Genomic DNA, 10,653 nt, shown 5'->3' on the forward strand with positions numbered 1-10,653 from the left:
AAAAACCTCTCAAAAAAAAAAAAAGAATACACACACACACACACACACACACACACACCCTATTGTAGCTAATACATGAATTCCACAAGGTTGCAGGATACAGTATCATCTCTCAAAAACCATTTGCATTTCTGTACACTAACAATGAACAATCTGAAAAGGAAATTAAGAAAACAATTCCATTTATAATAGTATTAAAAAGAATAAAATACTAAAGAATAAATGTGACCAAGGAGGAGAATAATTTTACACTGAAAACTATGAAAGATTGCTGAATAAAATTAAAGAAGACCTAAATAAATGACAAGACATTATCACAGATTGGAAGATTTAATATTGTTAAAATGGAAACACTCTCTCAAACTCTCTATCTACCCTTTCAGTGCAATTAATATGAAAATCAACAAATGGAGTAGCAGTTACATCACTGGACTCCCACATGGCTAACTCCGGTTTGAGTCTTGGATCTAGTGGCTTGAAACTCACCCTGGGTGCATGTGTGTGGGTGTATGCCCAAAATCCTGGGAGGAGAATGGAAGAGAAGGTATTACAGCATGGCCATCCCTCCCGAGGGGCAGGGAATTTCTCACTTTCCCTCTCATAGTCTCTGTTTCTGTCTGTCTCTCTCTCTGGAGAGCATACATTCCCAATGGCAAAAACCTTTAAAAAATGAAAAATCACAATGACCATTTTTGCGGATGTGGAGAAGCCCATTTTAAAATTTATATTAAATTTCAAAGAATCCCAAATAGCCAAGAAATCTCAAAAAATAAAAGTAAAGTTGGACTCATACTCCTTGGTTATATAACATACAAAAGTGTACTAATCAAAACAGTATGGTACTGGCGTAAGGACAGACATAATTCTGACGATGTAAAATCAGATCCAGTGATGTAAAACTAAGAGTCCAGATGCCTACAGTCAATTAATTTTCAACTAGGGCCAAGACTATTAGTGGAGAAAACATAGTCTTAAAGTTTCAACCCTCTAATCATGCCTTAGTCTACTTCATCCTGAAGCTACTCTAGGAGCCCCAACTAATAGTTGTGACATTCTTCACTATGGAGAGTCCAAAAGTTTTAAGAATTTGGTGCCAGAAACCAGAGATAAAGACCAGGTAGTTTATTCCCCCTTTATTATAACACAGATAGCATCTGGAAAACCTTAAAAAATGATTGACCAGACCAACTCAGATAAGCCGCTCAGTGTTTCAGCAGTAATGTGCTGCTCAAATAATGCTAGATCCCTGTGGCAGGTCATGGGTTCAGTTCCCGGCCTACCTGTAAGTGCAAAATGCAAGCTCCCATGCTCCTACCTGGCTACGGAGGTTGGGACAGGAGGAGATCACAGCACGAGAGTCTATTGAGAATGCTTGTCTTTTTGCTGTCTTGTTTTTCTGTTTCTCTTACATTAAATAAATAAATAAATAAATAAATCTCAGACCTTTAAAAACAATTCAGTAGGTTATTAGCATATAGCATTAATATGTAGAAATCTGCAATTGTTTATTAACTGAATTGTCAAAAATTGTATGTTATACTGAACAACATGATGAAACTTTCATATACACAAACAATAACCATTTAATATATAAAATAGAGAAAACTACATTTATACTAACAAAAAAACTTAATTATTTTGGAATAAACTTATCAATAAGCAACATCTACATGAACAAAAATTTTAAAACACTCCTGAAGACCCCAAAATAGTTTTGAACAAATGAAAAGACATCCCTTATTTTAGACAAGATGACAACATCATAACAATGCCAGTTAATTTATAAATTTACACAATCCCAATTAAAAAACCAATAATCCTCTGATGGAGTTAGAAAAGTTGAGGGCCAGCAAGTGGCACTGAGGTTAAGATGCTGGATCCCACATGGTTGATTGATTTTGTGATTCAACTCCTAGACCAGCAGGTTGAAAGTCATGCCAGGTGTTTGTACGTATATGTATGCCCAAAATCCCGAGAGGAGAATAGAGGAGAAGGGATTACAGCATGGCCATCTCCACTGGGGAGGAATTTTTCACTCCTCCCATACCTCTCTCTTTCTGTCTCTCTCTCTGGTGAGTGCATACATCCTATAACAAAACTGAAAAAGAAAAGTTAACACTGAAAGTTTTATGGAAGGCCAGCTCTGTGGCCTAAGGGAACTGGATCCCATATGGCAGACTGCAGTTTGAATCCTGGCCCTGCAGTTTGAAAAGCACACTGGGTGTGTGTACCTGTATGTGCCAAATCCCCACAGGATGGAGAAATGGAGGAGAAGGGGTTGTGGTGTGACCATACCCCATTGAAGGATGTTTTCTCACTCTCTCTGTCTCTATGACACTGGCAGTTAAAAAAAGAAGCAAAAGAAAGAAAGGCAGTACAGAGACTTTAATCAGGACTCTTGCATTAGGCACGGGAACCCCTGTGGCGGGGTTTTGCAATCAACCTCAAACCCTAATAAAAGACAAATGGAAATTGATTGCCAATGAGCAGGGCAGGGGGCAGGCAAAAACTTAAGAAGAAGAAACATTAAAGCTGGGAGATTCTGGCTAACATGGATTCACGATTCTTTCTGAAGACAGACCAGGATGATAAGACATGGTGATTAAAGGAGGAGGAATTTGATTGGATATCAAGAATGGGGGATTTCTGAGGGATTTTTGATGAATGAACTAAGTCCACAGACTCTGGACTAGCGACAGGCTGAAACTTTCAGAAGAACCTGGGTCATGTTTAGTCATGGTGGCTACCCAAATTAATCTATAAGTTTATATGCAATCCTCATCCAAATCCCAGCATAGATTTTTGCAGACATAGACAAGTTTGTTCTAAGTTCTATATGGAAAGGGACAGGCTTTAGAATGGCTAAGACAATCTCAAAGAAGAGTCAAATAGGGGCCAGTAGGTGGTATAGTGGTTAAGACACTGGACTCCCAGCCTGGTGGACTATGGTTCAAGACCTAGACCCAGCGACTTGAAACTCATATGGGACATGTGTGTGTGTGTGTGTGTGTGTGTGCCCAAAATCCCAAGAGAAGAAAGGAGGAGAAGGGATTGCACCATTACCCCCCCTCCCCTTGGGTGATTTTTTCCTTTCTGTCTCTCTGACTGTCTGGCAAGTGCATATGCCCTATTCCAAAAACTTCTCTCTAAAAAAATATTTTAAAACAGAGTCAAATAGAAAGATCACTCTATCCACTATTCAAGGCTACTGTATAGTTACATTTATGAAAAGAGTAAATACTGAGAAAGAAAGAACAGAGACACATAGATGACTGGGACCAAAAAGAAAACCCAGAAACAGATCACATAAATATGCTCAATTAACTTCTGAGAAAGAAGCCTAAGCAACTCAATGAAGAAAGAATACCTTTTCATCAAATGATGCTAGTTCATCCTCAAGCCAAAAGGAAAATAAAAGAAAGAAAAAGAAAATAGAAATCTTCATTTGTCATAGATAAGATGGACTATGAACTTAAATGCAAAATATAAAACTATTACTTTTAGAAAATACATGAGAGGCACCAGCAGATGGTGTAATGGTTACATTGTTGGACTTGCACACAGTCGACAGAGGTTCGAGTCCCAGACATGATGGCTTAAAACTCACACCAGGCGTGTGCATGTGTGTACCCAAAATCTCCAGAGAAGACTGCAGGAGAAGGGATTGTAGCATGGCCACCATACTCCTGGGGGGTGATTTCTTGATTTCTATCTCGCTGTCTCTGTCTCTCCAGTGAGCACACATGCCCTATGGCAAAAACCTCTCTTTAAAAAAATGGGACAAAATTCGTATGGGTTATGCAAAGAGTTCTTAGACTTGACAACAAAAGTGTAATCTATAAAGGGAAGTTAGATAAATTGACCTCATCAAAATTAAAAAAAATTTACTTTGTGAAAGTGCATACAAAGAAAATTGAAAGACAAGCTACCTACTAAGAGAAAATATTTGCAAACTATTCCAGCTAAGAACTCAAAGTTTGAACAGTGGTCCCCAAAATTTTTGGAACCAGGGACTGGTTTTATGGAAGACAGTTTTTCCATGGACCAGGGTGTGGGGAAGGGGATAGTTTCAGGATAACTCAAGCATATCACATGTATTGTGCACTTTATTTCTATTAGTATTACATTGTAATTATAAAGTAATAATTATACAGTGAACAAACTGATTGGCTGGGACAGTTCATAAAGTGCCCTCCACCCTTTCTTAATCTCAGAGTTCCTGGAATTCATGATGTAAAGAATAATGCACAGCCAATCAGTTGCCTACATTACTTCAAATGGACCAACGTAATTTTTTTCACAATTTGTAAGCTCCCTCTTCTTGCCCTGCTGTTATATAAATCATAATGCAGACTTAGTGCGAGCCCTGAGCTTGTTTTCCTAAAACGATTGATAGATGTTTGTCTTTTACTCATTTTGACTAAGTGTGGCTGATACACACCTTGTGGCTACACCAAAACCACGACTGAGACAAGAGCACAGTCTCAGATCAGAGGCACAGATTGAAGGGGTAAATAAAATAATGGGCAGGCCTTGCATAGATGTCGGATTTTGGCTTAAAGCCTGCCATTGATGTAGCTATACAATTGAAATAGTCAACTCACTTGTGCTATAGAGCCTGCCATCAGATGCAGCTTAATTGTCACTTGACACTCACTGATAGGGTTTTGAAATGAGTCTTCAAGCAATTGATTGATTATGGTCTCTTTGTAACCAAACTTCTCTGCTAATGTTAATTAGTATTTACAGCTGCTCCCCAGTGCTAGCATCACTGCCTCAGCTCCATCGGGCATTAGATTCTCATAAGGAGCACGAAGCCTAGAGCTCTTGCATACACAGTTCACAATAATATTTGTGCTTCTAAGAGAATCTAATGCTGCCACTGATCTGACAGGAGGAAGCGCCCAGGCAGTAATGCAATGGGGAACGGTTATAAATACAGGTGAAGCTTCGTTCATTTGCTCACGCCTCACCTCCTGCTGTGTGGCCCAGTTAATAGCAGGCCATGGGTTGGCCTGGGGTTGAGGACCCCTGATCTAGAATAAACAAAGATTCTCAAATCACAATAATAACAAAAGCAAACACTCCATTGGGTCAGCAGAAAAGTTGTGATACACTTTTGCATAGAAAAACAGAAAAATACGTCATGACCTTTCTGACAACCCAATAGTTAGAAAAAGACATGAACAAATATTTTACCCAGGAGGAGACACAGATGTCAATAAGCACTAAAAGAGATTCAACACCATTTGCCATCAGAGAAGTGTAGATTAAAACCACAATGGAATGCCACCCCTATCAGAAAGGCTAAAATAAAAACGACAGCATTGAACACTGGTGAGGCTATGGAGCAAGGATCTCTCATATGTGCAATAGGGGATATAAATTATTACCATTCTGGTAAACAGTTTGGTATCTTCCTGGAAGACTTTCCATGAAATTACCATAAACCCATCAATTCATTCTTGCCATTTATCCCAGAGATACGAAAAGTTATATTCACACAAAAACAGGCACATGAAATTTCAAGCCAACTCTAGTCTTAATAGCCTAAAACTGAAAACAGCTTAGGTGTCTTTCAACAGGTGACCGGTTAAACAACCAGTGGCGTATCACACCACAGAATACTGCTTGGCAATAAAAAGAAACTGTTGATACACACATCGACCTAAAAAGAAAGGCTGAAACAGAGCAAATGAAACAAAAGTAGTTTATCTGAACTGAGGACTTAAGACAAATCACAGATTCTGGTTGTCCAGAATATGTGCACAGAAATGCCTGCTGAGAGCTGGTTTATATAACAGAGCAGGGCAAGAAGAGGGAGCTTACAAATTGTGAAAAAATTACGTTGGTCCATTTGAAAGTAATGTAGGCAACTGATTGGCTGTGCATTATTCTTTACATCATGAATTCCAGGAACACTGAGATTAAGAAAGGGTGGAGGGCACTTTATGAACTGTCCCAGCCAATCAGTTTGTTCACTGTAAACTAAGATATTTCCTTTGGGCAAAAATCCCAGTGGGAGTAGGCGTAACAAGGCCTCAAGCTTTTATCTCCACTGCTATTTTAGGGGACCTCGGCTGACAGACTACTATAAGCTGCTTTTCTCTCTTAACAGAATGGATAAATCTCCAGGGAATTGTGTTGCATGAAAAGTGAATTTCTAAATGATTAGACACTATGTTGCCTTGTATATACCACTGGTGAATGACAAACTCTTAGAAATAGAAGACACATCAGTGGATGCCAGGGCTGGGGAATGGGGATGACGGAGTTGTGAGGAAGGTAGGTGTGATATCCCAGGGTAACTTGAGACATTGTTTAGACACGGAAATGCGCAGTATCCTGACTTTGGTGGGATCACATGTGTGAGAAAATTATATAGAACATTATATAGAACAAAATCCAACACAAAAGCGACTATGAGAAAAATGGGGATTCTGAAGGAGATTGGTGGATGGTGTTAATGTCATATCTAGGGTATGTTTTCAAGATACTACCATTGGAGGAAGCTAGATAAAGGCTATGAGGGATCCCTCTGCATTACTCCTTACAGGTTAATAATTTGCAATGACATCAATCAACATTCAAATAAAAGGGGCCCAGAAGGTGGTGTAAAGATAAAATGCGAAGCTCTATAAGGCTCACTCAATGGGAAGATCCTGGGTTTATGCCTGGAGACCTTCCTGAGGATGTCAGGCACTTGTATGTCCATGAACTAGGGCCAACTGAAGCAGGGAATGGAAGGAGTGGATTGTAGAGTCAGGGCCCGGTTGGGAGTGCTGTCTTCCTGTCTCTGTCTCTCTTACTTGTGGGAAAAATCAACTTAAAAGCAAAAATTCAGTTGAAATTCTTCAAGCTGCAACTAGCTAGAATTTCAGGGTGAGCCATAGGCAGCACTGGGGGTCTGGAAAGGCTTTTCTGGAGATGACCTATAGGTTGAGGCCTAAGTGACGAAGGAAGGCTTGGGTAGAGTAAAACAACACAGAGTGCGGGGACGGGCCTGGAGTAGGAGCTGGGAGTGTTCAGAGAGTAAGCAGAAGAGAGTGGCTGGAAAGATGTGTATATGCACTTCACCTCCACAGGTCTGGCAATTTCCCCACCAAACACTCTTTTTTGTCTCTTGAGCTAGTTTCTAGCACTTGCAGAAAATGTTTATCCCCCCTTAGTTTATATCTATGCACATTTTGGGGTTATCTATGGCAACACAGATGTAAGCTTTAGTGAACTGGAATGAAAAAAAGGAAAAAGCATCAATAATGAAATCTTAGGACACTGAAGGGTTCTAAATGATGAGTGGGAGCTGGAAGGAGGCTGTGTTTGACAAGAAGCCCCAATAATACCACCTTGTTGTATCTCATCCATCCCTGGAACAACTGGCAGAGTGGCATCCTTTGGTGGACCAGGAGGCTGAGCTCCAGTATAGAAGACAATCTTCACTATCTTCACTATCCCCAGGTGGAATTCATAGGGAATATGACTGAGATAATGGCAGAGGAGGAGACCAGTCAGAGGGAAGGGTGAATGGAAAACTGGAGCGTAGACAGCAGAGTTGGAAGGAGGGCATGGTCTCTCCTGTGTCCTTTGGCACTTGACTTCTGGATCAGACAGTCCTGGAGGCTTCATGTGAGAAGTGCCATGTCTTGCCGGCCCCACTGAGAGGACACAACCAGGTCAGCCAGTGGTGCCCACCCAGGTCTGGGTATGACTTGTGCTGTTCGTGGATGTTCCATTATCTGTCCCCGTTCTGGAAACGTGGAGGTGTCCTTGCAGTCTGTGAACCTTTTCCTTCAAGTTCAAATGAGCAGCCCCCAAAACGTGGGGATCTCCAGTTCCTTGGATTACACTGCAAGACTTGCTATTGGTTGGGAGAGGCAACCGGAAAAAGGCTCTAGGTCCCAGGGGAGTGACCTATCCAGGTCTGAGCTGGGGGGTGACCTTGCAGAGGGTCTGAGTGACACTTTGTGCCCTCCAGGCAAGGTTCCTAGTCCAGTCTACCTGACTGGCAATCAAAATGCTACTTTTGTTCAAGGATTGAAATGGGTATATGCACTTGCATGGGTTTTGGGACCTGCAAATGAGCCAGTCAGCTATTCAAAAAGCACTGTGTTTTGGGGTTTCTGCATGGAGGATGTTTTAGAAAGCTGCTGGGATGGAAAGGGAACAATTGGCACAGGGGTGTGGGGAGTGAGGCCGAAGCACGGAAGGAACTCAGAATCTCAGAAATATTGAGACGGTGGGGATATTCCAAAGTGAAGCAAGGGACATTCCAAACACCTAAGATCTCTCAGACAAGAAGTGGCTGAGAACTTGGGTCTTAACAAGGTAGAACAAAAACCACACCTGGAATGACCACTGCCTAACCTTCAGACTCATTAAACCTCCCTGTATGAGTGCCAGCAGGTGGCATGGTAGTGAAGGCACTGAACTTCCACGTGGTTGACAGCAGTTTGAGTATCAGACCTGGTGGCTTGTTTTCTCACTTTCCCTTCCTCTCTCTCTCTCTGGTGAACACCCGTATCCTATAGCAAATTTAAAAATAAATAAATAAATAAAATACATGATTCTATTTAAAAATCCCCCACAACTCCATGTACTGCATAAAGCTCTAGATGACACCCTGACCTACTCCATGATAGTTTGGAATAACCATGGCAATGACTGGAACTATACTTATAAGGCCAAACACTGGGTGTCACAAACCATCCGTTATTTAGCCTGGAATTAAGGCAAGCCATACTCACTGAAGTCCGGGCTGCCCTGTCTATGGGGTAACCATTCTGTCTTTCCTTCTGGGTAACTTCACCTATCTCCCCTCATGCTTGGCTGCTCCACCTAGAGAGTACTCTGCTCTGTACACTTTAACAAATGTGCTTTGATGCTCCCTCAATGGCTTGCTCTGGAATTCTTTCCTGCATGAAGCCAAAGATCCTCATGTCCCACAGGTCTAGTCTACCTAGCAACATTACCAGCTCCGGAAGAATTTCTAGCAATTTGAACTCACTCTTGGGTTTTGCGTGAGATGGCAGTGTGGTGTCACTACCAGGTGTGGCCTGGTCTTGCCATCCCCTCCTCTCCTGGCCCTCTCTGCTTCTTCATCACTTGTGGAGGTCAGGGTGGCCAGGCCCAGAGCCAGCATGCTCTTGTATGTGTCCAGTGAAATTCATAGGCAGTTGTTCCTCTGCCTGAGCTCTGCCCCAGGCCTCAAGAGAGAAGCCTAAAAGTCAAAATGGAGTCACTCCTACCTCCTCACTAAGTCAAGGCTGAGGTATTATCTCAGGCAAAAGTGAAAACAGACTTGTTTCCCAAACAGGCCAGTTTCAATAGGCATGCTAATGAGGCCCCCTCCATTTCAATCCTTGAACAAAAGAAGTCACCCAGCGCTAACACTCCATTTCCTATTGCCTGTCTCCCAGTCCCCACCCTACCGGGAAAGTAACTGAAAGAAATGACTGCTTTTTGTATTGGTTTCTGCTTTCTTCAGCCCTTGTGTCACTCCTCCATTCTCCTGGACTCTAACGGTGGTCCTCCTCACGTGGGAGACCAGGGTCTTGGCCACTATGCCACCTGCTGGCTCCCCCACAACTCTTTCCAGATCCTTCTGCCTTGGCAGTCCGCTGCTTCAGGTCGCTGCAGTGAGCTGAGATTGCTCTCTGGCTGCCACTTCCATGCCACAGGGGTAAGGTGTGACTTCACAAGGTTGCCTGTATGTTTTGACTCCCGTCTTCACACAGTCTCTTAGAAATGAAAGAAAAGGCTGGCAGGTGGTATGGAGGATAAAGGCGCTGGATTCCCACATAAACGACTGCGGTTCAAGTCCCAGACCTGGTGGCTTGCTTTCTTGCTTTCCCTTTCTCTCTTTCTGTCGCTGTCTGGTCAAATTAAAAAATAATAATAACAAATGGAATTAAGCAAATAAATAATTCTTAGAAAAATAGAAAAGAAATGAGAGAAAGGAATCTTTAATCCTGCGGGACGGGGCACAGCCACCGACGTCAGCTTCCGTCGAAATGGTAAGGAAGCCTTTGCGGAGCAAACCAGCCCCCCAGGGCTCCCCCTGGCCCTTTCTTCCTAGGTTAGGAAAGCAGTCGCCGAGACCTTAGGAGGGAAGCTGTGACTAAATGAGTCACTTCCCCCGCGGGCAAGCTCTCCGGCTCCGGGCGCTCGCTCACACCCCCCAGGTCCCAGGATTAGGAAGGTGCTGGGAAAATCCCCAAAGGAGAGGCGGAGGAGGAGAGATCAAGTGGGACACCATGGCCTGGCCTCACACTCCAGATCAGCCCCGGACAGGTTCAGCCCTGGACAGGTTCCGCAATGCCTTTTCCCTGGCACTTGCATGAGCTGGCCCTAGCCCCTGCGGCCACCTCTAGACAGACACCCCCTGGCTCCTGCACTAAGCAGGGTGACCTGGGGGTAGTCATCCAGCCGCTTCCACCCGCGTTTTCTGCGCGGCAAAACGGGCACGGCAGCAGTGGTAAGAGCTGGCTTCGGCAGTACCCGCGGCTTAATGAGTAACAGGGTGGCCTCTGGTTATTCACGGCTGCCCCACAGTCCGGGAAAAGAGAGGAACAATAGTGGGCGGTGCCGGGACAACCTTTCGGGCCCAAGGTGGGCGTGGGGAGGCGAGGAAGTCAGGGGCGGGGCGGGGCGGGG

Source organism: Tupaia chinensis, unplaced genomic scaffold (genome assembly GCF_000334495.1).
Source record: "Tupaia chinensis unplaced genomic scaffold, TupChi_1.0 Scaffold139484_1, whole genome shotgun sequence".
NCBI lineage: Eukaryota > Metazoa > Chordata > Mammalia > Scandentia > Tupaiidae > Tupaia > Tupaia belangeri.